Raw genomic sequence first — 27883 nt, 5'->3', positions numbered from 1 at the left:
TCAATTTATTTAGCAACAATTCATTCTAATGTTTTCAATTTTTTTTTTGTTGAAGGTAAAGGTCATGAATTGTCATTCAGTGTAATTTTCTATTTTCCAGGCTGCAAAACTTTCCTTCGCGCACATAACTATAAGGGCATAGTATGTTCTCTTATTACCAATGCTGAATTCATTCCATTCTTTATATGTATGTTTAAATTTTTTATTACCAAAGAACATTAAATCACTTGTGTTGTAGACATGAATTCTCTTCAATGTGCCGAAGAAGCCAAGTCCCAACCCAATCTGAAGTCTCTATGCACGCCTAGTTCAGTTATTGCCAATAATGTAATTGTTCATCTGCATCTACCTCTTTCTTCTTGTGATGTATTAGTACTACATTAGCCTTCTTTGTTTGAACAGGATGGAAGGGAAAAATTACGCCATGCACAAAGAAAACTCCATCTTTTGTTGAAACTAGAATTATCGAGCTTATGTGCAACTTTGAGGCTTCCGGTACTCATTTTCCCTGTATGTTGACATTGTAAGCTAGAGTAAGGTCAGATTATATATGTTTGTTACTTATACTCTTTATGACGGTGGATGTCAAGTGTCTTGCTGAAAAGCTTCTTGAATATGTCATGAATAACCACCTCGTTGTTTGAGATCCTGAGGCTATTCTACAGCCATTGAAAATATCGCTGGTTAGAATCACTCTCATCTGCATTTTTTCATTGCCATTTTTGGGGATTTTGCCTTTTTTTTTTTGCTGATTATTTTGGGAGTTTGGTTTGATTGATGGTACTGGAACAGGGAGGTTGGGGAGAAATCTGGTCCTCACTGGGAAGGTGTTGCTAAATGGGAAGAAGAGGAGGCTTGATTACAGTGTTGTGGTAGGGTTTCTAATTTATTCAAGTTTTTTTTATATGTTTTGATGTGGAAAAGAGCTCGCATTGCTTGTGTTTAATTAAATGCTTTGAGCGAGTATTGTGAATATGGAATTTGTTTACATGGAATTGAGAAGATTAGAGATAAGACTTAGCATGAAAATGGTCTAAGAGTGAAAATTGAGGGAAAGTTGGGTTTTTTTTTAACTAGAGTTGGAGCATACCCTTTGGTTTATTTTTACTTCAGAAATCATAGCATTTGTTCATGGTTTTTCTTACTCAACTCAATTAACCAATCAATTTTCATGGGCCATTTAGTTTTTGAACCCTATTGTCTTGTGTAAATTAGAATCCTACACTTTGATGTAGGCTTATGTGACACAAGAAAATGTTCTGCTTGGGACTCTGACAGTCAGAGAGACAATCACTTACTCAGCTCACTTGAGGCTTCCTACCACTATGAGAAAGAAGGAGGTGCAAGCTGTAGTGGAACGCATCCTTGATGAAATGGGACTGCAAGAATGTGTTGACCGGCCAATAGGGAACTAGCATTTGAGGGGAATTAGTGGTGGAGAGCAGAAGAGGCTCAATATTGCTTTGAAGATACTCACTCCCTCTCGTCTCTTGTTCTTAGATGAGCCTACCGACAAGGTCCCCCGCAAGTGCACGGGTTTGTCAAAGTAATAATCCCAGACGAGTGGGTATCGTATCCACAGAGAGTAGGGAGTAAAGACACTTAGATTGTTTCTTAACTAAGTGAAAAATAAATAGTGATTTGTGTGATATGATGTAGAACAATAAAGGTAAGAACAACAAGAAAGAGAGCACAAGTAAAGGAAAAGGTAAGACAATCGATATAAGTGAGGTACTTGGATATAGTTCCACCTAGAACAATCGTTTCAACTGCAAAAACCCTCTATTATGCTTTCTAACTAATGCATTAATGAGTCATGGAGATCCTTAAATACATAGTCCCAAATCTAAGGTTAACTATGCCTAACTCTATACATGTCCCGGAGGAGAAATTAGATAACCTCTCAACCTCGCATAGAATTGCAATGAGTTCTAGGGATTTCAAGTGATAAATCCTCTTCCTATATGTAGACCTAACCATTTGGTTCAGGTGGAAGGTCCCTAGTCGTAATTAAGCCCTAGGTACTAAGATCACTTCAACACTTCACTCCATTGCACCCACAACTAAACCCCAGCGGAAGGTCATCCCTTAGCCTATTCACTCTACTATGACTGCAAAGAGCTTAAGGAAACGGAGATAGAATAAATCACACCAGTGGGGAAAGGGGACGCTCCACTATCTCTCGACTCACCCATTCAACCCTCTCCAATCTAGCTTTGTCTAACCCTCATGGTGTGTCACTCACTCACAAGGGTTACCAACAAGAACTCTCAACCCTAGTGTCACTCTTGTTTATGTAAAAAACAATTGCATGTCCTGATTCAAATCGAATAAAAAATTTTTAAAAAAATTACATATAGTCAAATAATAATCGAATTAGGACAACATGTGGTTAAAATAAATAAATTTCATTATATTTCGATATATTCAAGATAAGTCTAAAAGATATTTTCGAGATAATCTAAATATTTAGAATTTGAAGATCAGCCGAGAGAGAGCATATCTCGAGGCAATCTAAAACATTCAAATCGCAAGATCAACCGAGAGCACAGATCTCGAGGTAATCTAAAATATCCAAATCATAAATCAGCCTAGAGCACAGATCTCGAGGTGATCTAAAATATTTAAATCGCAAGATCAGCCGAGAACACATATCTCAAGGCAAAATGCAAATTACAAAATTGCCCTTGAGAATACATATCTCAAGGCAATCTCAAATTTTAGGATAGCCCAAATACACATCCCGAGGGAATCGTAAATTTTATGTGGCTTAAGAGCAAATCTCAAGGCAATCTGAGAAATGCAAATCATGAAGCACCTGAACACACATCCCGAAGCACCTAAACACATATCCCGAGGCAAATTATTATTATTATTATTATTATTATTATTATTATTATTTTAAATTAAATTTCTAAATTTTAATTAAAAAAATTCTAAATTTGAATCTTTAGTCTTCATCTCGACTTGGTTGTGATCTGACAGAGAGGTTGGGTGGAAAAAGATAATTTAAATAATTTTTGAATTTTTGAATTTGGTTTTTATCCTTATGTCAACTTGGTTGTAATTTGACTGGAGAGGTTGGGCGGAAAGATAAGATCCAATGTTCTTTTTAAAAAGGAGGGACCGCACGAGAAGAGAGAGGATTTGGGGAGAAGAAATTTAAAAAAGAATAAAAAAAAATGACAAAAAAAAAGGTGCAGATCTCTCTCACACACAAATTCACATATCTATATGCAAAAAAAAATAATAATAATAATAATATAAAAAAAATCATTGAGAAGCATGATAAGTGCTTGTGTGATACGAATGCAAAGCATTCATTGCTTATGTTGAGCATTACTTTTCTCGGGTTTTTACAATAATATGTGTGTTTTTATGTTACTTTTATGCAGGTAGGGTTGTGTGGCCGAGTATGAAGGAAATAGGCCAATGTGGATCACAATGCACGGATTTTGGAGTAAATCTTGCTAAGGTTCAAACGCGAAGACATAGGTCGATGTGAGATGCTAGAGTGTGTGCCAACCTCCTCGTATTCGAGTTGGCACATCCATTTGGAGGGGCACATAGGCAGTCACACTCGAGCACTCCGACTTATGCACATAGAACAAGAGTTTCGCCAACATGTACACCATTGAAGAAGCAAGTGATCCACGACGTGAACGTGTGCCTGTTTGCGTTACCCCGATGAAAGTATGGAATTGGGAAGCTATTCAGGGTGAATACAGTAGCAGAGCACTGCAGCAACATTGTAGTATGTACTGTAGCAGTACTGTTCACAGTCGGCCGAGAAACCAGAGAAACAGAGAATCCACACGGGCGTGTGGAAATTATCCACGCCCGTGTGGAAATTACGCACGGGCGCGTGGAGTATCCACGCCCGTGTAGTCGCCCGATTCCAGCCCTATTTAAAGCCGATTCAGCCCCGATTTTGGTATTCTTTTCTCCATCTTTTCCCCAAGTTGAGAGAGGGCTTCGGCTAGGGTTTCGAGGGGTATTGGCCAAGGTTTTGGAGAGGTTCTACGGCTCTGACATCATCATTCCTTAGGAAGACGGTTGGTAGGCGAGCTTCCGTCGAGGCGTATCCTATACCGGACGAGGGAATCCTTGGACGATGAGTAGAGGACTTTCCACAAGACCATCGACACGATCATCGAGGGGGTTTCTTTATGGATTCATTGCTTTTACATTCTATTTCTTTGATTGTACTTAGCTCCATGGAGAGCTAAACCCCTAGTGGGTACTCGGGTATTGTGAACCCTAGGATGTATTTGCTTCTTTGAACCTCTTTATTATGCTTTTAAGAAATTGATGTTTATTGTGAGTTCTAAACTTGAATGCTTGATTGTATGAACATTTCCCCTAGAGTGACACTAGGGTTGAGAGTTCTTGTTGGTAACCTTGTGAGTGAGTGACACACCACGAGCGTTAGACAAAGCTAGGCTGGAGAGGGTTGAGAGGGTGAGTCGAGAGGTACAGGAGCGTCCCCTTTCCCCTCCGGCATGATAGATTCTACCTCCGTTCCTCGAGTTCTTTGCGGTCATAATAAAGTGAATGGTCTAAGCGATGAACTTCCGCTGGGGCTTAGTTGCGCGTGCAACGAAGTGAAGCGTTGAGGTGATCTTAGTATCTAGGGCTTAATTGTGGTTAGGGACCTTCCACCTGGACCAAAGGGTTAGGTCTATATTAAGGAAGAGATTTATCACTTGGAATCCCTAGAACTCATTGCAACTCTATGCGAGTGCGAGGTGTTGAGATTGTTCGATTTCTCCTCCGGGACATGTATAGAGTTAGGCATAGTTGACCTTAGATTTGGGACTATGTAATTAAGGATTTCCATGACTCATAATTTCATTGATTAGGAACATAATAGAGGGTTCTTGCACTTGAAACAATTATCCTAGGCGGAGCATTATCCGGGTACATCATCTCTATCGATTGCCTTACCCCCCTTCTTTACTTTTGCTCTCTTTCTTGTTGCTTTTATTGTTGAGAATTGAATCATTATCACACTCCTTATCATTGATCTTTCACATAACTAAGAATCAAATTAAGTGTTTTTACTCCCTACTCCCTGTGGATTCGACCCCGCTCACCTGGAATTATTATTTCGACAAACCCGTGCACTTGCGGGATATACGCAAGGGGACCTTGTCAAAGCATGCATGCGTGTGTGATAAAAAAATAAATAAATAATAAAAAATGAGATATGTGCATGCTATATACTCACATGCCCTCTAAAAAAAATAAATAAATAAAAATTAAATAATAATAATAATAATAAAATTATTATTATTTTAAAAGATCTCTGTGATCTCACGGGGGTGGGGTTAGGATACGAATGAGAGTCAGATGAGGATAAGGACGGGCAGGGTTTTAAAAGGAGGACGGGGGATTTTTTTTTTGAGGAGGAGGATTAAAAAAAAATTAGAGAAAAAAAGAAAGAGAAGGAAAAAAAGAGGTTCTTTAATTTCTCTCTTGTTTTATTCATATAAAAATATATATTCATATATATATATATAAAAAGCATGTCGCAGCCGCCGCTCGTCGCCGTCTGTCACTCTTCATCGCCGCGGCACGCTTGAATGGCTGAGATAATGCCGTCAAGCATATCGCAGCCGCCGCTGTCACCGTCTCACCGTTGCTGCTTGAGTGGCTGAAATAATGCTGTCACGCAACTTGACACTGTTGCCTAGTGCCTGCCGTTGTTGTTGCTGCTCGTTGCCGAGGCTGCTAGCTAATGTTGTTATCATCATTACCTCTGCTTTTGTTTGTTACTGTGAGTGACCGCTGCCACCGTCGCTTATCGTCATTGCTGGCATTTTTTTTTTCCATGTCGTATGAAGAGAAAGAGAAGGTCGAAGACAAAGAAGAAGAAGATGATGATGACTTGAAAGTGAACATGGTGCTCAAGGAAGCTTCAGAAGAGCAACCTGCACAAAATGAAGAAAAGAATTTTGTCACTTGGGGTGCTGATGTTCCTGAAGATTTGATTCTAGACTAAAAAAAATGCCTTGCAGGAGCTCTGAAGAAAGAGCATGAAAGAAAGAAAGAAGAGATGAACGAGAGCAAAAATATGACGTCAATGGTGAGATAATCGCGGAGGATATGGAGGTATGTAGAATTAAGAAGGTCCACCATGATGCTGTTCGTTCATTGCGTTGCATTGCATAGGAGATGGTGAGGCTCCTGGATGAACACTCTTCTCTGGGTTGTATGGATGCTTTATATGAAAATGTGGAGAAACTAGACTTGAAATGTTTGCAAAAAAGAGGCATGCAAGTCCATGTTACTTTATCAAAAAAATGTTGTAGATCGTCATTGAAAAGATTTGAAGATCAAGTTGCAAATGCAAGATGCCCTTGTGAAAGTTTCATGAATAACTTTGCTAACCTATATATATATATATATATACGTAGCTAGTAGTGATGGAGGTTGTGAGAGTCCTCAATCATCAAAGACACGTGAAAGATCGCCAAGCAATATCACAGTTTCTGCTGTCACTGATTCCCAGACTCCTGTCATTACTGTTGAGAATGAAGAACAAAGGAAAAGACAGCTAGACAAAGTGCCACAGTGAGACAAGCAGGAATGGCCACTCTACTATCCTCTCTTACGTGTAGAAGAGGTACTACCAGACGAGGTTTGGCTTTTGGTGACCGAAAACAAAGTTAAAACTATTGCAGTTTAAAAAAAAAAGAATAGTAAACTAAAATTTTGAGAAGCATGCATACTCATGACAGGAAACTAATGGCAGTTCGGATTGTCAAACATGCCATGGATATTATTCATCTTCTTATAGATTTAAACCCAGCTCAAGTTATTAACAGTGAACCTAGGAAGATGCAACTCGAATTGGTTCGGCTGGTGTGGTGAGATGTCAAGCTGTGGACATCTCTTCATCGAAGAGAGTGAACCAGTCAGTATACTTTCTGACTACTGATGCTCGTGAGAGTGCTTTTAGGAATATTAAAACAATTGCTGAATGTCTTGCTGATGAACTTGTCAATGTAGCAAAGGGCTTTTCTAACAATTATGCAACCAAGAAGAAGGACAAGATTGAACAAGTTGCCAAGGCAAATCACTGATATATATATACTACAGACCTTTAGGCTTGGGGCCTTAGTTCAGTAATGTTTAGTTATGAATGCATGATTTTTTTTTTTTTGAGTTAATAAACCTTAAATTTAGTATAAGTTATTTGTCCACTTTGGATGCATGGGAACCATTATTTTATCCTTAAAAAATCATTGGTGGTGCTATGATAGGTTAAAAGCATGCACGCACGCACACGTGAAAAAACATAAAGAATGAAATAATAACCATGCATATACTCACATGGGGCCCACCATGTATGCATACATGAAATAGAAATAATGCAACACGCATAAGACTAAAATAAAATTTTTTTTCTGTAGCATGCATGCATATAGGAGGCGTGCACATATGCATGATATAAAAATATGTATAAAAAATAAAATATATATATATATATATATAAATTTCAAAAGAACCAAATCTCATCATAAAAGAGATGCATGTAATAGCATGCATAATTTGTTAAAAAAATAAAAATTTTCAAAAAAGGGAACGGGTCCCACCATCATATGGGAGTGAAATGGATTGTGAGGTGGGCAAAACATCCACCTTGACTCTATTAGGTTAATTAATAAACCAAATACCGTTTCCCTGGATTCTTTCTTGCAAATGTATTGAAATTGATAAATGGTATGATGATTACAAGTGAGTGATGATGAAGAAAGCTAGGTGCAGGATAATACCATCTATTCTGTTCGAGTCCCACTATCATAGGCTAAACTTTCCGAGTTGATGGAAAAAAAAATTCATATTAAAAAAATGCCAGAATATTCGAGGCAATGTTTAAAGAAGCATTAAAAAAGGGGAAGTCCTGTTATGCACAGGACAAGCTTGGATATATATATATATATATATATATATATATATATATATATATATATATATATATATATATCCATTTTGAGGGAACTACAAAATTTAAATATATTCAATCTCGAGATGCCATGAAATATGCAACGCGGTGATGAGGCACAGGCAGTGACTTATTTATTTCCAAATGACAACAAACAAAATTTAAGGCGATCATGAGTCATGCAACATGGTGATGAGGCACAGACAGTGGTGGCTTATTCATTTTGAGACAGTGATATAAAAAATTGTAAGGCGGCAATGAGATAAACATCTCAAGGTGGCAACAAGGCAGATAACGCAGTGACAAGGCATAGGCAGCGGCAATGATATAAAATATATGTACATACATAAGTGATGTAATAAATATGTTTATATAATAAAATAACATGATTTATAATTCGCAAATCTTCTTGCCTTTTACTTGTACTTTTACCCTTAATCGGAGGTTCCTAAGATTCTAATCTGGGGTAATTAATAATAGAGGCTTGCCTCTATTAGAAATGAAAGAACCCACAAAACAAATATGATATTTGTGCTTCGATATATTGTTTGGTGTCTTTTTCATGATGCCAGACGCGTATTTTCGAGCCCACAACTCTAGGGGAGCATTCATACAATCAAGCATTCAAGATTGGAACTAAAAAAAAACATCAATTAATTGAAAGCATAATAAAGAAGTTCAATGAAACAAATACATCCTAGGATTCACAAATATCCAAGTACCAACTAGGGGGTTTAGCTCTCTATGGAGCTAGTTACAATCAATGAAATCGAATGTAAAAGCAAAGAATCCATAGAAAACCCCCTCGATAGTCGTGGCGATGGTCTTGTGAAGAGTCGTCTACTCGTCGCAAAGGTCCCTTTGTCCGGCCTAGGATACACCTCGCCGTAGAATCTCTCCAAATCCCTAGCCAATAACTCTCAAAACCCTATCCGAAGCCCTCTCTCAAGGTGGGGAAAAGATGGAGAAAAGAATGCTGAAATCGGGGCTAAAATCTGCTTTAAATAGGCTGAAATCGGGAATCTACACGCCCCTGTGAATTTTTCGCACGGGCGTGTGGAATTCCACAAGCCCGTGCGGATTCTCTGTTTCTGCTGAAATTCGGCCGGCTGTAAACAGTAACTGCTACAGTGTTTTGCTACATTACTTTTCAGTGCCTCCTGTAGTACCGGCCCGAAACTCTCCCGAATTCATGATTTCATCGAGGAAATGCAAACGGGCACACATTTGCGTCGTGAATCGCTTTGCTTCTTCAATAACAGACAAGTTGGTGGAGATCTTGCTATAAATGCACAAGCCAGAATGCTTGAATGTGGCTGCCCTTGTGCCACTCCTAATCATGGTGCTAACTCGAATACAAGGAGCTTGGCACACATTCTTGCATCTTGGACCCGACTTATGTGTTCATGTTTGAACTTTCTCAAGATTTCCTCCAAATAATGCACTTGCGACCCACATTGGCTTCTTTCTTTAATTTTCGGCTTCACAACCCTATATGTATGAAAATAACATAAATACACACATATTAGCATTAAAACCCGAGAAAAAAAATGCTCATCATAATGAAAGAACACTTCGCATTCCTATGACACAAGCACTTATCACCTACAAGTGGCCTGGATAGTGCCTCTGCTTTCTTTGTGATCCATACATTGAGGCAGATGGCGAGAGATGGTAACAAGACAATTATCTCATCGATTCATCAGCCTAATGGTGAAGTTTTTGCTCTCTTCGATGATCTCTACCACTTGTCTGGTAGGGAGGCTGTTTACTTTGGAGATGCCAAGTTGGCTACCGAGGTAGTAGATATATTAAAGCAGCAGCTTCTATTCACCATGCTATTAAAAAAAAGCTTTGCTTTCTTCTGCGAAATCTATGAACTAGTAAGCTAATTTATTTTTTCCTTGTGATTCAGTTTTTTGCAGAGGCTGGATTGCCTTATCCCAGCAGAAGAAATCCTTCAGACCACTTCCTTCGATGTATTAATTCTGATTTTGATCTTGTTAATGCTACGCTGAGAGGATCACTAAAACACCTTGCAATATGTATTAAACCATTTATTTATGCTTAAATAAAGCAAATGTGAAAAAAATTCCATTTACTCATACCCACCGCCCCCGGCCACCCGCTCCTCGTTATGGTACTATATATACTTAAATACACTTCACATCTTTTAGTGTGTTTTTTAACCTTACCATCACTCTTGTAATTACAGCAATGAGACGATTCTTGTCACCTGTAACTCATCAACCAGCTCCATACTCCTGTCACTATCCTGTTTACAGGTATTATATTATATTAAATATATATACAGCATCATGGTATTGATATAGCTATTCATATTTATGAGCATTGTGAGAGTGGTGCCTCTTACCTAAGTATCTGCTAACCTAACATGATGTGTTAATTATAGTAATTGTCTAAAACCATCCTCAAATCATGTTCCTGCTTTTCTTTTTGTTTGGTTCCTATGGCACTTTCAAATAACTTGGTTCCTGCTGCTTATAGTTTCTCTTTTGTTCCGATTTAAATTCAATTGCTTTAGATGAAGACTAGTACATAATCTTTGTCTAGAGTCTTATAAATTTACTATTTTGTCATACTTAGTGTTCTACCTCTGTCAGAAGGCTTATGAGTTGGTTCTTTTAATGACCACAAGTTATTAATCTGGCTTATAGGGAAATTTGTGTTACTATATTTTGCTGCATTATTTCATTCTACATTCATTTCCTTTGCTTACTTTTGGTTGTTATGATGTTTCACAAGGGGATATCTGGTTATGTGTGTGTTTGTGAAGAATGTAGTTTCCGTTATTCTGCCATCTGTACCATACCTTTGTGAAAAATCTACTATTTTCTTCATCAATTTTGCTGCATTATGTATTTGTGATATTTTGACATTCTTTGAACTTTTTCATTGCAATTGCGTCCTTATATAGGCAACAAAAAGAAAGGGATGGGTCAATCATGAAATAAAAGGCCCTGAATCTATTACTGATCACATGTATCACATGGCATTGATGGCATTGATCGTTGATGACATTCCTGGTGTTAATAGGGAGAGGTTGGTTTAGATATTGTTCCCTTTTCCCATGTCTTTTTTCATATTGACTTCTGATCTACTTAAATTACCATCATGATTTCAGTTTGTTATATTAAAACCATTTTCTTTCTTTTAAGTGAATTTAAAATTTATATGAAAATACTACCCTTCTCTTTCAGTTTGTGCTTCTATTTTAATGTTTTATTTTTGTTGTTGTTTCCCTAGTAGCCTGTGTGTAATTATTTGATGATAGGAAATGCTAGAGATTATAGGATGAATAAACCATAGAATAAAATAAAATGATAAAATAATAAATAAAATAAAGGGTTTCATTTTGAATGCCTAACAAAGTTAAATAGTTGTCCATGATTGGTGAGATTTGATTATGTGCGACCATGCCAAGTATTTAGCCTTTGTTTAATTGCAATACCTCTTTGTTGTCCCAAGCATGATAATTAAGAATTACTTCCAAGAAGCTTTTTCTTGTAACTTTCTCCTTTCTATATTATATCCCCTTTTGAGTTTAGTTTCTTTTTCCAAAGTTTATTTTTTAAAAGTTTCTAATTGATTAGGCTTAGACTTTTGAATTTTGTTCATACAGAGTTGATAAATATTAATGTTTTGCTAAAATGATATCGTAATTTTTTTTTTTTGACAAATTGGCGACAAGCACCTTTTTATTTTTTGCATTGTGCTTGAGAGGTTTCAAACTCGAGACCTCCCAAACACAAACTAGGTAAGAAACCACTAGGCTGTGCCTTGGTTCCTGATATCTTAATTTTCTTCTGTTGTCTTTTAAAACTATAATGAGTTCATTTGAATACTCAAAATAGGTAGACCAAAGAGGTTGTTTATAATTGTAAACCCATTTGGTGGGAAGAAGGTGGCGCCAGAAATATTTCAAAATGAAGTCAGACCATTAATGAAAGATGCTGAAATCCTTTACACATTGCAAGGTTGGTGCGCCAACAAATAAATTTGGTTGCCACTTCATTTTTTGTGTGTGATAAAAATGGATTAACCATGTGCACCTAACTTGATTTCCAATGTTGTTTACAGACAAAGGGACATATGTGAGTAATGATCTACTAGCTTCTTTTTTTCTTAAAAGAAGCTAGTAGATCATATCCTATTATATTTGTATCAACCTCATTTGTTCTTATTATCAGACAAAGGGACATATGTGAGTAATTATGCCTGCGAATTGTCCATTCTGTAAATGTCTCTTTTCATCTTGCTAAGCAATTTGCTGCTTGCTAATTATTCCTTATCTCATTGCTAAAATAGGTGCATCAAGATGGCAATTGTGCATGATATTGCAGAAGGTAATCAAGACTAGTTTAAAATCTGGTCAGCATAAATTTTCAGTGATGAGCTTCTACTTCATTTTCATTGGTGAGCTCATTACTGGAAAAATATTAACTTCTAATTTTCGAAAAAGACACTTCTACTTCTCTAGTGATAGGATCATTCACCTAAACTCCCTTATTGATAAGCTGACTACTTTATCAGTTATTGTTTGCATCCCTTTCCTTGTTATTCTGCTTGAATTTTACATGTTTTATGTTTCAAAGTGAAATTTGTTCACCAGCTATTGTCGGTGATATTACACCTTCTGATGGTGTTCCTAAAGAGGAAAAGAGTAGGCTTGATCAAGCTGCTTTGAATGAAATGTGCTAGGTTCTTGGTGATGGTTTGATAGGTAAATATTGTTCTTTTATTTATAATAATTATTCTTGATCCATTATATTTCATGTCAACTATTTGATATAATTTTCACTTTGCAAACTATAGCTGAGGAGATAAAGGAACTATGGACGGAGTATGAGAATAATTCTTAACCATCATCTTACAAATCCATGCATGCATGCATGCATGATATTCTTATATTTATGTTCTCTCCTTCTCTTGATTCATCCTCTATTTAATATATAATCCTAATTAGATCACCATTAGAGACTGTCAACTAGTAATTTTATTATTATGATGGACATCCTGAAGAATTTGTAGGAAGCCATCAAACAATGCTTGTTTTGGCCATGTCTAGTGTCTTTAGAAATAAGCCCTCCATGAAATTCATCAGGTGCATTCCAACATCTTAATTGTGAATACCCTCCATGAAATTCATCAGGTGCATTCCAACATCTTTAATTGCAAGATTAGTTTGTCTAACTTTCACTTGTCTCATTTTTGTTCTCTTTGTATTCCTCGTAGTTGGAGTTCATTGACATCATCAATTCCGTGACCGTGAAATCATCTACCTAGAGTGCCACTCTTAATGTTCATTATATGAATTTTCGGGGAGGAGACCCTGTTTTCGGCGGTAATCTAATTAAAACTTTTATTCTGCAAATGTTATCAGCCTAGATCTTGTTTGTTCCCCACCAATAAGGCTGCAATATTGGATTTTAATGTTGCATGTGGAATGAAGTTTTAATGTTGTTTTGATACAAGTGTTTGTATAGTTATACTACATGATTTCCAATGTATATATAGGGCATCTATATGTATTGTTAATTCAATAAGATGATTTTTGCTTGGTAATTCAAAATTTTTAACTAGGGCAATAAAAAAAATTAAATTAAATTAATTTCATATAAATTATTTTTTCACAGATTAAACAAAGCGTGCTGAAAGCGGTAACAAAAAAATTTTATTAAAAACTGTGCCAAATACCGTGAAAAAAAGTATAGTATATAAAATCATGCTAAAAATCATGCCAAATACTGAACCAGTAAAACAGTGCCAAAATAGTGCCAAATGTAGAATCAAAGTCTGTGCCAAACATTAATAGCAATGGTTGGCACAATAGTAAAAAACCGTGCTGAAAACAGTGGCAAAGTTCGGCATGATATTAAAAAAATGGTGCCAAAATGTATTGTGACTAGTGCTATAGGCACGATTAATTTTTGGTGCCAAATACAGTGCCAAAATCAGTTTGGCAGGGTTTTTAACCCCATTTCTGTGCCAATTTTACCGTGATGATTAGGGATTTTTGTTGTAGTGTCACCACCCTAAAATGCAAAAAGAAGGTTTGAAGAAACATTCATCTTCTGTATAATTAAGTTCTCTTACTTGTTTTTTATGAATAGCTTCTTATATCATGTATAACTTAAAACTATATTAGTGCAAGCTGTGTTTGCTAAAGATTGTTAATGGAGAACTTTTTTATTATCATGAGATATAAAGAGGAGAAACTAGTCCTATAGTTTACTGTGTACTTATTTGGGGAATCAATATTGACTAAGATATGAACGATGGGCCATTGAGGTTTTCCTATGTAAGTGTGAAGTTTGTCACAATGAATGCACACATAATGACTTATCTTATTGATTTAGAGGTTGACTTTCAGCATGTGTGATATATATGACATATTTAACAACAATGTAGTCGATCTCACTAGGGGTGAGCAAAACCGGGTACCCGACCCGGTTTTTAAAACCGGATCGGGTACCCGGTTTTTCGGATCGGCAAAAGCTTGACCCGTATCCGACCCGATTTAAACCGGATACTAAAAATCGGGCACCCGGTTTAAACCGGATCGGATATCGGATATCCGGATCCAAATTAAGTTTCATCTACTCCATGGATTTTTATATATAACAACATCAACATTCATAAAAAACAAATATGAGAAACTTGTAACTTATAGAGAGGATTAAAAACCTTACATTATTCTCCCCACAAAAAATTAAAAAAATAATAAAGAGTTTCACCGATCTTAGACATAAAGATTTGAAATTTTTCCTTTTTACTTTTTCACCTATAAGAGTTTAAATTTATTAATATGTATATATATAAAAATAATGTAACTATATAAGTAACTCTTTAAGTATTTAAACAAAGGGATTTTTAATCTACTTACGTCCTTGTAAAATTTTAAATTTATTAATATATATATATATAATAAATTTAAATTTTATATGGTCTAAAAAGTAAAAAAAGATATCTTAGAGAGTTTAAATGAGGGATTTGGAAAAATTTAAACTAAAGGGTTTAAATGAGGAGGGATTTGGATCTTTTTACTTTTTTTAAAACCATATAAAAATTTAAATTTATTATATCTAATTATATATCTATATCTAATTATATATATATATATAAATGAATATATTAAAAACCGGATTGGATTCGGATACCCGGTTTTTAATTTCTCCCGATCCGTATCCGATCCGGTTTTCACCTTAAAAATTCGGACCGGGTACCCGACCCTTTTTTTCGGATCGGGTACCCAAAAAATTCGGGTAAAAAAACTGGATATCGGATCGGATCATCGGATCCGGATTTTTTTGCTCACCCCTAGATCTCACCATTGATATGGTTGAAGAAAAAGTGGATCTTCTCTTGGGCTCTTCGTTCCCATCGTAATTATCGTGTGTTTATGTTTTTATATTAGGTGGAATTTTATATGACTAGCTTTGTGTTCTTCATAATCAAAAATATTTGTTACTTGTGCTTCTATGCATTAACCAACTCCCAGTCAGTATCGTATTATTTGTTTTGTGTAATATATTTGTTTCCAAATTTTCTGCTTCTTGCTTGTATTTCCAACCTTCCACTTAATATACGATGTTTCTGCTTAAATTTATAGGTTTCTGCTTAATATACGTTGTACATTTAAAATTTTAGCTTTTAGTTTAGTTGGATGTTCAGCTTAATATAGTATATTTTCAATTATTAATTTAAATTTCTATTTAGGTTAGATATATTATTAGATGTTTTTCATTATTATCTATCTTCTCCACTTAGTATATATCTTCTCTCTTCATTGAGGTTTAGGCCAATGAGTATGATATATGAGTAACGTAAACATTGCCGCTGATGGGAAACTAATCTTTATCTTTGTCTTATTACACACAAAAAGCTTAAGGAAAAAGCTTAATGAAATTATTGCAGAAAGTAGCATTCTATATGATGAGAGTTTCTTCTGTAATAAATCTAGGACAATCATGATCCGGATGTTTAAGACATCATTTGTGACTATTATTTTTCCCTCTATTAGTGTAGAGATGGGCTAGGATGGTGTATTTCCACCCTATTATTTTGTGAGAAAATGCAAACATTATCAATGGAAAATAATGTTAAATAGACAATAAATGGAAACATCTCAAACTAATTTATAAGAAAATATTTTAAACAAAATCATAAGGTAATAATTGGTAATGCTATGTTATATGCAAAAATATAAAACCGTAAGCATAAAAAAAGTATGGTACATAGTAGGGATTAGTAATAAGTGGGAACATAACTTAATAAGCATTAATGCTGTATAATAAATACCATGGGGACATAATAAGCGTTAATCTATTATATAAATAGCTTTGAAAGTCAAGATGCATTGACTGGGAAAAACCCTATTTATCCATACTATAGTTCTAGCATAAACTAATTATTGCTTACTCTAGATTATCCAACCATATGAATCAGGCTGAACATTACTTCTTGGGGATGACTCGGAGGTCTATCCATAAAAAAACAGTTTTACTATTTTGCTAAAGCTTTTGGGGACCCTATCTCGTTGCAGACTTCTAGTTCTCTTTACCATGGAAAAAGGATGTAGTGGAAGATTTTTCATTTTTTGACATCCGAAAAGCATACGGGGAGTGTTCTCGACCCTATCTCATTGCGGGCTTCTAGTTCTTTTTACCACGGGAAAGGGATGTAGTGGAAGATTTTTCATTTTTCGACATCTGGAAAGCATGGTTTTCTCTCTATAATGCTCTTACAAGGTCAATATCTTCTTGATTGATGGAGACAAGCTTGAAAAATTAAGGTGGCACAAATATCATATGCTAATCAAAACTCTAAATATTAAACATAGTACGTGTATAATAAACACAAACTCTAAATAATAAGTAGAAACCCTTTCCAATAAATAATAACAATTAATAATAAGTAGGAACTTGTCATAATAAATAGAAAGCCTTAGTATTAAATGGGAATTTTTATTATTAAACAGAAACTTTTAGTAATATATTGAAATAGTTGAATAACAAATATGAAATATTACAACACTCAAATAACAAATACTTACTTCTTTACCCACTAGAGATGACATAACCTAAATGATAGACATTTGCTTTCTAAAGCAGTTTTCTTTGTAGCATAGACTCACGGTATCTTGTCAAAGTGTGCCTCCTTCTCTGTTCTAGTCACCTGTTGGTGCATGAAACCCACAAGTTCTTTTTTTTGGATGAAATCTATCTTCACATACTGATTTTTTAAATTTAAAATAATCACAATATTTAAATATTTTAGTTTAAGTTTTAATCAATTCTATATATTCAATCAACTAATTTTAAAAAATTTTATAATATCATAAATAGTCCCCCTTCTTTTATGAAGATTAATCTACTATTCTATTTAAACGGTAGGCATAAAGTTTGAAAAGTTATTTACATATGCATTTTTTTTTTATCACTGTCATTTATGTTTCGATTGCAAATAACAATTACATAATACACTTAAACATAAATGGTTGAACTTATAATTGAACCAAGAATCAAATAGAATCTGAATCTCCCTTTTGCTCATAATTGGTAATTTTCAACAAAATAAATAAATAAACCCAAACAACAAGGGGTCCTTTGGTTAACATAATCTTATTTTTACGGTTATAAATAGGATTACTATGAATATGACTCTCAAGCCATGTTAAAAGAAATATGTGTAATTTCGGTTTGGTTGACAAAACAATAATGTGACTGGATTTCAAACTAAAATAACCATATATAATAAGTCTCAAATATATCAAAGTTCATATTATTTCCAACTAAATTTCTAAATGATTTCATAATAAATATTTGAAATTAATAAAAATAAAAATTTGATTTTAACATAATTAATTTTTATTAATATATATTAATTAATTCATACTTATTTGTTTTAAATAATTATAATTTTTTCTTGTAACTTTATATTTTAAAAAAAATTAATTTCAAATGATTATTATCTTCATCCAAGCATTTGGATATGTATGTTTTCATATAAAACAAACTGCTAAGGCATTATAAAATTAATTAAAAATATTTTATCACTAACTTCGAAAAATGCAAGTAATTTTTAAAAAATTATATTTTTTTAGATTTTATTAAATTTGAAGGGTATAACAAAACAAAACAAAAAATCATATTCCCCTTAGAATGTGAGATTACAATAGTCGTTAATTTTATTACCGGTAATATTGGCTAAGTTATCAAATTCTGAAAATATGATATTCTCACTTAATACAATTAAATTAGGAAATATAAGATTTTGGATTTTTCACAATGGTCTTTGTGTAAGGTATTCATTTCAGAGAGGACTTGATCTCAAACTCTAAAAACCATGCAAGCATAATGTGTTGAGGTATTAACTGTTAGAGGGCCCATATACTTTAGGCCCATATTTATTTCAAAACATTCCCACTAAAAGTTTAGTACCACATTGCCTTGATACAAGAACTTCATCCACTTTATATATAGGGGTGGACATGGGTCGGGCGACCCATGGGCTGGCCCGAACCCAGCCCAAAAAATACAGGGCCTGGGTTTAGAAAGTTGGCCCAAAAAACTGGGTTGGGCTCAAATGTTTTGGCCGAATTGAATTTCGGGCTAGGTTTGGGTCAGATGAATTTTGACCCGACCCGACCCGACCTGGCCCGACCCGAATAAATAAATAATATATATATCATATATTATTTATAATATATATAATTATATACATATAATAGTAATAGGCTTGAAAAAAGTAAACATTTATAATACTTGTGTTGTATTTTTTTTTAAATGTTTGAAAAAATTTTAGGGGTTGTAGTAGTAGTTTTATTTAGTTATTTCAATTATTTCATAAAAAAATTAATTATTTTTTTAGGGTCGGGTCGAGTGGGCTCGGGCCTAATGACAATCAAATGGGTCGGGGTTTGGATCAAAACAATTTGGTCGAACATGGCTCGCCAAATCTCACCGAATATATGGGTTGTATATTTGAGTCTGAGCCTCGGCATCCACGACCTGCCCATGTCCACCCCTATTTATATATAGTACTATTTATTATTCTTTAACCTTGCTTTAGTGGTTATGTGGGCTTTGGGAGGTTCTTTTTAAGATTTTTGCATATACATACCTCTAAAAAGCTCTATTGTTTGGCTATATAAATCTTTTTAATTTATAAATAAATATAACTAGTGAAGCTATTGAATCAAAACTTAAGGGTATACATGTGAACCCATTATTATTTTCTTCCTGTTCTTTGTTTTTACGTTTGATGTTGTTAAACTTTTTTTTAACTTATATATGCATAATTTGACTAGCATTGCGGGCTATATAAGCAGATTTGTTTCATGACATATACACAAAATATATCTTTAATTAATATTTATGCACAATTTTCCTTTTCTTTTTGTTTTTTCGCTCTGTAGAGCGGATGCCCCTGATACAATTGCATAGGTTGAATTCAACTGAGTTTTCTTTTTCTCTTATTATCCTTTTTCTCTGCCATTTCCATTTACAATTTTGAAAGAAAATAGATTAAAATAAAATTAAAAACAAATATTTTCACTTTGTTGGCAGTCTATATGGAACTATTCCATTTGCTACTATTATGTTGCACCTATGCAACCTTTCCATCTATATACAGTTGTTTCATGTATTCCTATTTAATCATTTATTTGTAATCATTCTATCTAATACGGCAATGTTGTCCATATGTAAATTTGTATTACTTGGAGCGTGCAGATGGACCCAGAAATTTTTTAAGGGATCCTAATAAAAAATAAAATTTCAATATTTAATCTTAACAAAACTAATTTAATTCATTGACATTAAAGATAGATGATGAGGTTTCACCATTAGGGATAAAAGATGAAGTTTCAACATCAGAGGTAGATGATGGTTTATCTTCAATAGGTTTCTCTTGAAATATGCATAAGTAGTTGATCACTTAAACCAATTAGTCATAATTTATGAATAAAAAATATAAAAGAATTTATGACAAAATATATTAAAAAACAATATAAATTATTAAATAAATTAAAAAACTTACATCAGAATATAAATTGGTCAAAGAAAGAAAAACACTTTTATCAATAAGCAAAAAATTTAGTGATGCCGTTCTATTCTATAGGACCTAGTTTGTAAAAAAGTTAGGTGGGCCATGCCTCTCTTTTGCCCTGCTTGTCTCCGTCTTTCCCTGAATTGATGCTTAATCAATGTCCAATCACTATCTTAGGGTGGCAAACTAGTTTTGTGTTTGATAAGGTTGTTGAATATATAAGAGAGTTACCTCTTGTATTTGGAGTCTTTTATTGTGTGTTGATATTGTTGGAATTTGCAGTACACTCAAGCTAATAATTTTTCAAGTTATTTAAAAGTTAATTTGAGTTAAAATATTATATAGTTTGAGTATACTTATGTATTCTGAGGTTAGTGTGATTAATTTATTTGGATCTTTATAAGACCTAATTTGTATGATCTACATCTCTGCATACAGTAGCATGTATGTTAATTGTGGGGGTGGTAGTCTAGTGTGTTTTGTGTGGGTGCCTGTTCCCAATCTCATTAGGGTATAAAAAGTTTTGCCTCGCTAAATGCATGCTCCATATATTAGTGTATGGATAATGAAGTTATTACATGAAAGCACAAACTATTATCTTTGGAGGGTTGAGATGGAATTGGTATTGTGATCTCAATATTTGTGGGATCTTATTCAAAAAGAAGATGTAGCACAACAAAAAGAGAGCAAAAATGGATTTCAAGCTATAAAAAAAAATAGCTTACTTTTACAAATCATCCAAGATGTTGAAGTATCATAACAATTAAAATAGTGCGTTTGTATATCCTTTGAAAATAATTTGAAAATCCATGTATGCATGATATAGAATTAGATGAATATTATTTTGGGTGAATAACTTTAATATTAAATCAAATAAAGCTAATCAAAGAAGATACGAAAGAATCATGAACTTTTGAAACGATTCTTCACGCTCTAACTAAAAAAATTAATCTTATAGCGGTTACAATTGATGAGTCAAAAGATAATGATGACCATAAAAGAGTTTATGAGTTTAAAGTGAGCATATGAGCATTGTTTATGACAAAGATCAAAGCGGTTGACTGCGCAAACAATAAAGACCTTATTAGTGCTCTTCAAAACCCAATCAATCAATAAAAAAAAAAAAATCAAGCCTTTGAAGTTGTAGTCGTGCACAAGGACTCACACCACACCATTTTATAGCTTTAGAGACAGAAGTAGAGCCGGTTTAGATCCGGTTTACAACAACCGCCTGTTAGTGTAAAAATATTAAAAATTAAAATTATTGCCCCTTTTTTCGGCCAATTTCCACGCGTCATCGGCGACCACACGCTCTCAACGTTGGCGTTGAAGGCGAAGCGAAATGGTTGGCTGGAGCCATCGCCGGCATCGAACACAATGCATTCTACATGCATTGCGCTCTGGTTTGCACCATCGATCTCTCCTAATCCTCCTTTTCCCTCTATCCAAAACCCTAATTCTTCGATGGTGTTGATGGATCCTGAGTTTCTTCTTTCTAGGATTCAAATAATTTAGGAGGAGATGAAGATGAGGGCATTGGAAGCCATGTTGCTGCTTCTTATCTGGATTTTAGCCAATGTTTTGGGATCCAAAGGCATGGGGTTCAATCTCAGTATGAATGTTTTCGTTGATGGTCCGGCGATCTGGCTCTCCGATGGCATCAACGCAGGTAACTTTGTAGGTTTCCTTAATGTATCATCATATGAAGGGTTTGGGGAAGATGGGGCTTGGTGGAAGATTGTCGAGATGTGGGTTTTGGTGAGAGGGACAGTCATGAAGCCGATGATGAGAGTGGCAATGGTGTTATGTATGGTATGTCGTTGATGTTGCTGGTGGAGTTTGTGTTCATGGGTGTGTTGAGCCTTGGGGTGAAGATTTTGAGGAACCCGGAGATCAGGTACAAGTGGGAGGCCTTGACGGAGGATTTGGAGATTGGGACTTCCGTTTATCCTATAGTGCTTGTCCAGAACCCCATAATCAATAAGAAAGAGGTAAGAGAAATGGGAATTAGGATTTTTATTATGATAATAAAATTAAGTGAATGGGAGTTTGATTTGGATTTGATGCAATGTTTGATTTGAAGGTGTATAAGTTGTCAATTGGAGCTGCTTGTGGATTGGCATGGCCGCCGGACAGGTTCATAATCCAAGTGCTGGGTGATTCCACAGACCCAATTGTCAAGGTATCTCATACTCAAATTAATTACAATTTGCTTGAACAGTGTATTGTTGTAGAAATTTTACTGAATTTAAGAGGTGTGGTACGGTGTTTATGGAACCGATCTTCCTACTATTTTGGAAGTGCTTAATTCTAGGCTAGTTTCTGTTTTGCAATAATAAAATATCAGTATTGATTGGAAATTGGTATTTGCTTACCTACTACTGTAGTCAGTGTATATAGTCCAGCATTGTTTAATGCCCTGGGTGGTTGAATTCATCTTTTAAATTTTTTTTGTTGTTTTCACTTGCATTATGAAATTGAACATTAATTGGGTCTACGACGTGATTTCTCATGTTTTATTATAAATAGGTAGCCATTTCATGTGTATTAAATCTTCAGTTTCTTGGTGGACTTCGAGCTAGTTTTAGGCCTTCATTATGTCTATCTGCAGAAAACTTATCGTCAATTTTAGTTTAACAGAAGAAATTGGAGGAAAAATGAGGGAATTGATCCAATCAGATCAGCTTTTGATCAGATGAAGGTATGATAGTGACAGTAGCTTAATATTTGATCATGATATCATGGTTTTCTCTATTTAGAACTAATCATAAGTTTCACTAAAAGCTTATCTTATTCATTATTATAATTTTTCAAAGGGTGAAAAATCCACCAATACACTTGAGTGACTTTGCTAGTGTTGACTTTATGAAAGAAAGAAATCAATGATATTGTGACTGTTTACAAAATCCCACGACTTTCGAGGGAAAAAGGAGCTCTGCACCTCGTGTATGGTTATCTCGAGTCATCCTTATTGAACATATTTGCTTAATTATTCTAGGCATCATTTGGTCCTGTGCTTAAATAAACATACAACAATTTTTCTACTCTCTTTTGTCCCTATTTCTTCCATGCTATCTTCCTGCAAATTTGTGTTTGCATGTGAGATATCACTGACCTCAAAGAGTAAATCCATTTTAGGTTTTTCAGCAAGCTAGATTCCGTGTGGAGCTTGTGCAAAATTTAACTAGTATATTGCTTCAGTTATTCATTAGGCTTCCTTATTTTTTTTGGATGTTGTTAGTATATTGCTTGAGTTATGCATCAGGCTTCATTGGAGTAGTGTCACACTCATAATTACGATGCGATATCTTTTCTACCACATCATATAATATTGTTAAAATTTACATCTAATGGGTATTGTCATACTGGGCATATTGCCAAATAGTATTAAACAATGTACCATAACTCTTTCTATGATGACAAAGCTCGCTATCATTAAATCACGTAAAAACATACATATGCATAGAGGTACTAAGAGTTATATATATGAATAATAATAATATAATAATTAATCTAGTGGATCAAGATATACTATTTAACATCGATTTATATTAAGTAGAAGTTTTGAAGTACCTAAGATGACCCTGACAACATCCATGTGTGTTCTGTTCCGAATATGACCGAGTTCGAGTCCAGGATCGATAATAGTCGATTGAGAAGTGAGGGCTGTGATCATTGTGATTCTGCAAAGAACACCATTGCCCGAGAGGACCGGCTATCCATCCAAGCGTGTTATACTCCATGCAGTGATAAAACACCGAACCAATCACCCTAGCTTATTATTGTGTGTTGTTGCAGTCTTTAAAGTCCTTGCCAAACAAACATATATATCAAATTAAGATAACAATAAATTAAGTTCATGATGTACTAATAATAATAATATAGATTAAGCAACTTAATTACCTGTTCTATGTATTTTACGCGATCTTGATCGTATGGTGTTTAGCGAGCTCTAGCGAGTAATGGAGTATTTCCATCTCTTCCTCCACCCATTGTCTCTCTCTTTGGCTGAATGATTTGAGGAAATGGAGAGTTTTTAGTGTTTGTGGTTGGTTGTTTGGGACTTGTTTTTATAGGTGTAAAATTTAAGTGCTCAACTAAGTTTTCTGAATATATCAATTTATTGTTTTTCTTCATTGTATGGAATAATCTTAATTTTTAGGTTACCAGATCTTGAATTTTGTTTAATTTTCCTTGTCATGATAATAAAAAACCTTAGACATATCTTGATGTAATGAAAGGCGCTTTCATTTGACCTTTAGGTTGGAAAAGTAGATATTTGCTTGTTTTTCTTTTAATATATTAGGATGAATTATTGAATTTATAATAATAAATGTTTCTTTTTTATCCAATATGTGTTGATCAAGTGACGTTTCATGGTTGTTTAGAAATGGGTTTGTTGTTTGCATTATTTAAAATAAGATTGTTAAAAATAATTAGAGATAATTAATATGCATTAAATCTTTGAGATTTGTCATATTCATTATGTTGAATATCTCAGTGACTCCATGACCCATCATTCAACAATGCTATCTATTTTGGGGATTTTTCCACAAAGACTTGTAAATGATGTTTGCTCACGTTGTTCTATATGAAGGAACATTATGAGTCTTACTCTAAATAGATAGAGGTCCCGAGATATAGCCTTTTCTCAATAACATTCCTTGAAAATTTTTCTTCTTATTTATAGAAAGTCTTCAAGTGTGAACATCGAGAGATCTAAAATTGGATTGTATATTAAACTTTCACATATGGTTTGACATTTTGTCGAGCTTAGGGGAGTTGTAAGTTCTTGTGAGAGCGTATTGTGTCGTAGAATACAAAGGTTTTTCTAGTAGAGAGAATGCTAATTTGATACGGCAAGTACCCATGTGCTATAGATGCATTGGATTGGGCATGCATTAAAGATTGTGATAAGATATTGCTCCGCAGGTGTGCTTGTCTTTGCGAGGGCCTTGGTGGCCAATTGAGATATGATCAAATGCAATTAGTTGCTTAACTACCAATGTCTAGATCTACTAACATCATGGTTTCAAGATAATGGTACATATTTGGCTCGACTTGAGAATTTCACTATTCGAGTATCTCAAGCTACATATATAAACCTATTTTTCAGATCCGATGATGTGTGTGTATCTATTTCATCAAGATACCTATGGTGATTTGATTTTCAGGACCATTTAGCTCAAGTGGCTATCTCAAGATTCCAGCTGTAAGTAGTGTTTTTCTGCTGCACTTCACTGCATTATTAGTATATCTGACCAATCTAACCTGGGATCATAATCAACTCTCATATATATATACTTCCTCCATCCCTCTCATATTTTTGAAGGTGTAAGTCTAAATATAATGGATTATGAAAGTAATCTTGCTACGGGGTTTCTGAAAGCCCGACCCTAGTTCCCACTGTGATAGGTTTATGTGGTGTTATTTGTTCTCGCATGAGGTGAACATGATTACGTTGGATTTATTATTTATTTCACTACGAGTACATGTCGACTTATTTGGAAAAGGTGCATGTTTCTCCCAAGGCTTAACAATGAACGCCACGGTGAGAGAAATTCAACGTGCAAAAGAATTTATTTGATTTTTAATTACAAATAATGTAGCTCTATTTAAACAAAGTACATTATAATGTTATAATGTAGCTCTTTATAGTTCTTTTATTTAATTTTAAATTACAATTATAGCTCTTTATTTGATAGTGTTTGTTTATTTATGTAGGAGAATTCATGGTTAAAGATCGAGAGGGTTGAAGCTTAAGAGGGTATATGAAGCTTTTTACTCTGTGTAATTAAGTGAAAAAAATATTTTGTAATAAAAGTAGACATGTAGTGTAAAACTCTTCACATTTTGTTTTTAATCAAAATATGTTTCATTTGAGCTCTTTACTTGTCAATAAAAATCAATCATATTGAATTTAGAATACTTTTGAATGTGCAGGTTAAACAAATTTATTTATTATTAATAGAAAAATAAATTCAATTCAACAAAACAAATTTAGAGGCTGTTATAACCGCTTCTAAAGCTATTTGTAAGGGATAACAAATTATTAATTATAGAGGTGGTTATAACCGCCTCTAAAGTTATTGGAATAGGATAACAAATTACCTCCTCTATAGCTAATAATTAGAACCGTTTCCGTAGGTTAAACTTACCCCAACGGTTGGTACAAACCGGCTCTAAAATGTAGAGCCGGCTTGATACAAGGCGGTTTAGAGACCGGTGAAAAAACCAACTCTATAGCTACAGAGGTGGTTAAAACCGCCTCTATAGGGCTTAAAAACCACCTCAATAACCTTTTTTTGGTGTAGTGTCAGTATGGTTGAACACAATTAATGCCAATTAGTGAAAGGGAAAAATAATTTTTCCTTATGGACATGAATGAGGTAAAGGAAGAGATAAAAACTGTGAAATATGGACAAATAATAGATTTAATCTTTAATGTTATTATTGTAAAAGATTTGGCAATTACAAGCATATAATGCAAGAGCGAACAAAGAGATGAAAGCAATTAACATGCTAAAATTGAAGGACTTTTGATAGTAGAGATAAAATTGAGAATGCTATGTTACTCACCTGCAATGTAGTAGAAAAAAGATCAACAAAATGTCTGGCTTTTATAATCAAGTTACATCAATCATACGTGATGCCAGAAAGAATTGTTTCTAATGTAGAAAACGTTGTTCCCGACATTACATGATATTATCATGATTGAAGCTAATGTTAAAAAATATCTCAAAAATCCCTGTTATGGGCAAATATCACATTCATATTATAATAAAAGTGGTTCTAAATTCTAGGTCATATATTGCTGTTGTTTATTATATTTGTGGTCTTCACCCAAATCTTCTTTGCATTGAGTTGTTGTTTGAGCAAGGTTATGATATATAGATTAATAGTACAATTTGTATTATTAGAGATCACCAATGTAAAATTAATTGCAAATGTAAATAGATTTTGTAGTCCTTTTTTTCTCTTTGCATGTCAAGGATGCTAGTTATTTCCTTAGTGCTTCAATTCCATTTAAGATTTTAAGTTTGTCACGTTTAAGAGGTTACTAGTTTTTGTTAGTGTGTGATTGAAGTATATTAATGTTATTGATAGGAAGAGAAGACTATGTTGCTGGAGATTAACCGAGATTTCAAAGTTTCAGAGTGAAATGTGTTTAGAGGGGTAAAATCATCATTTTAGGTATTCAAAAGTCTGTTAAAATAGTTGGAGTTTTGGCTGAAAGTAAATTAAGGATGGAGATTAAATCTATCAGGGAAAGTGTGCAAGTTCTAAGCCACTTGATAGAGAAATAGATTAAATGAATCAACGGTTGAGATGAATCAATCTAAGAGATGAAAGATAGTTCGAGGCAAATGGACTAAAATAGTTAAGTGATCCAAGTGAAGATGTGTGTTATGTAACTAAGCTGGTTCGTTTCATTTTGGATACTAAAGTTTCTATGTAATATTTCCTCCGTTCCTTTTTATCTGTCATGATTAACCGAATCTCACATATCAATAAATTTAGTTATTTCACAAACTTTTATAAAAAATTTCTTCTTTTTCCAAAATTACCCCTAATTTATATCTTCATATTTCTCTCTCTTATTTAATTTTAAGAAGAGAATTGAATAGAGTGTTAGGGTAATTTTGGAAAAAAAATAATAATTTTTTCTTGGTATTAGAAAATGACAGATAAAAAGGAACATCAGTTTACGACAGATAACAAGGAACGGAGGGAGTATATAACTTGTGTTTTTAAGATATGTGTTAGATTGTTACTGTTTTTTTTTCTATCTTTCATTGTTATCTTAAAGGTTGTATGAATTATCCTGAGTTATAGAGTGCGTTTTAGCTCTTGATGTGA

General features: G+C 34.1%; 2 long non-coding RNA genes and 1 pseudogene across 2 annotated transcripts; all 3 read left to right on the top strand.

The window, feature by feature from the left end:
• The first annotated feature begins 402 nt into the window (after window positions 1-402).
• On the top strand, window positions 403-10926 carry LOC120254864 (annotated as a pseudogene).
• A 66-nt stretch (window positions 10927-10992) lies between these two features.
• LOC120254863 lies at window positions 10993-12645 on the top strand. The gene is made up of 3 exons (XR_005534780.1): window positions 10993-11014; window positions 12281-12318; window positions 12585-12645. It is a non-coding gene; the product is annotated as an uncharacterized LOC120254863 (long non-coding RNA).
• A 9324-nt stretch (window positions 12646-21969) lies between these two features.
• Window positions 21970-22337, top strand: LOC120254862. Its single transcript, XR_005534779.1, has 3 exons — window positions 21970-22014; window positions 22107-22179; window positions 22258-22337. It is a non-coding gene; the product is annotated as an uncharacterized LOC120254862 (long non-coding RNA).
• Window positions 22338-27883: the final 5546 nt, after the last annotated feature.

Source organism: Dioscorea cayenensis, unplaced genomic scaffold, assembly GCF_009730915.1.
Source record: "Dioscorea cayenensis subsp. rotundata cultivar TDr96_F1 unplaced genomic scaffold, TDr96_F1_v2_PseudoChromosome.rev07_lg8_w22 25.fasta BLBR01000667.1, whole genome shotgun sequence".
NCBI classification, from domain to species: Eukaryota; Viridiplantae; Streptophyta; class Magnoliopsida; order Dioscoreales; family Dioscoreaceae; genus Dioscorea; species Dioscorea cayenensis.
Note: the sequence above shows the minus strand (reverse complement) of the source record. Positions and strands in the feature narration are given on the sequence as shown.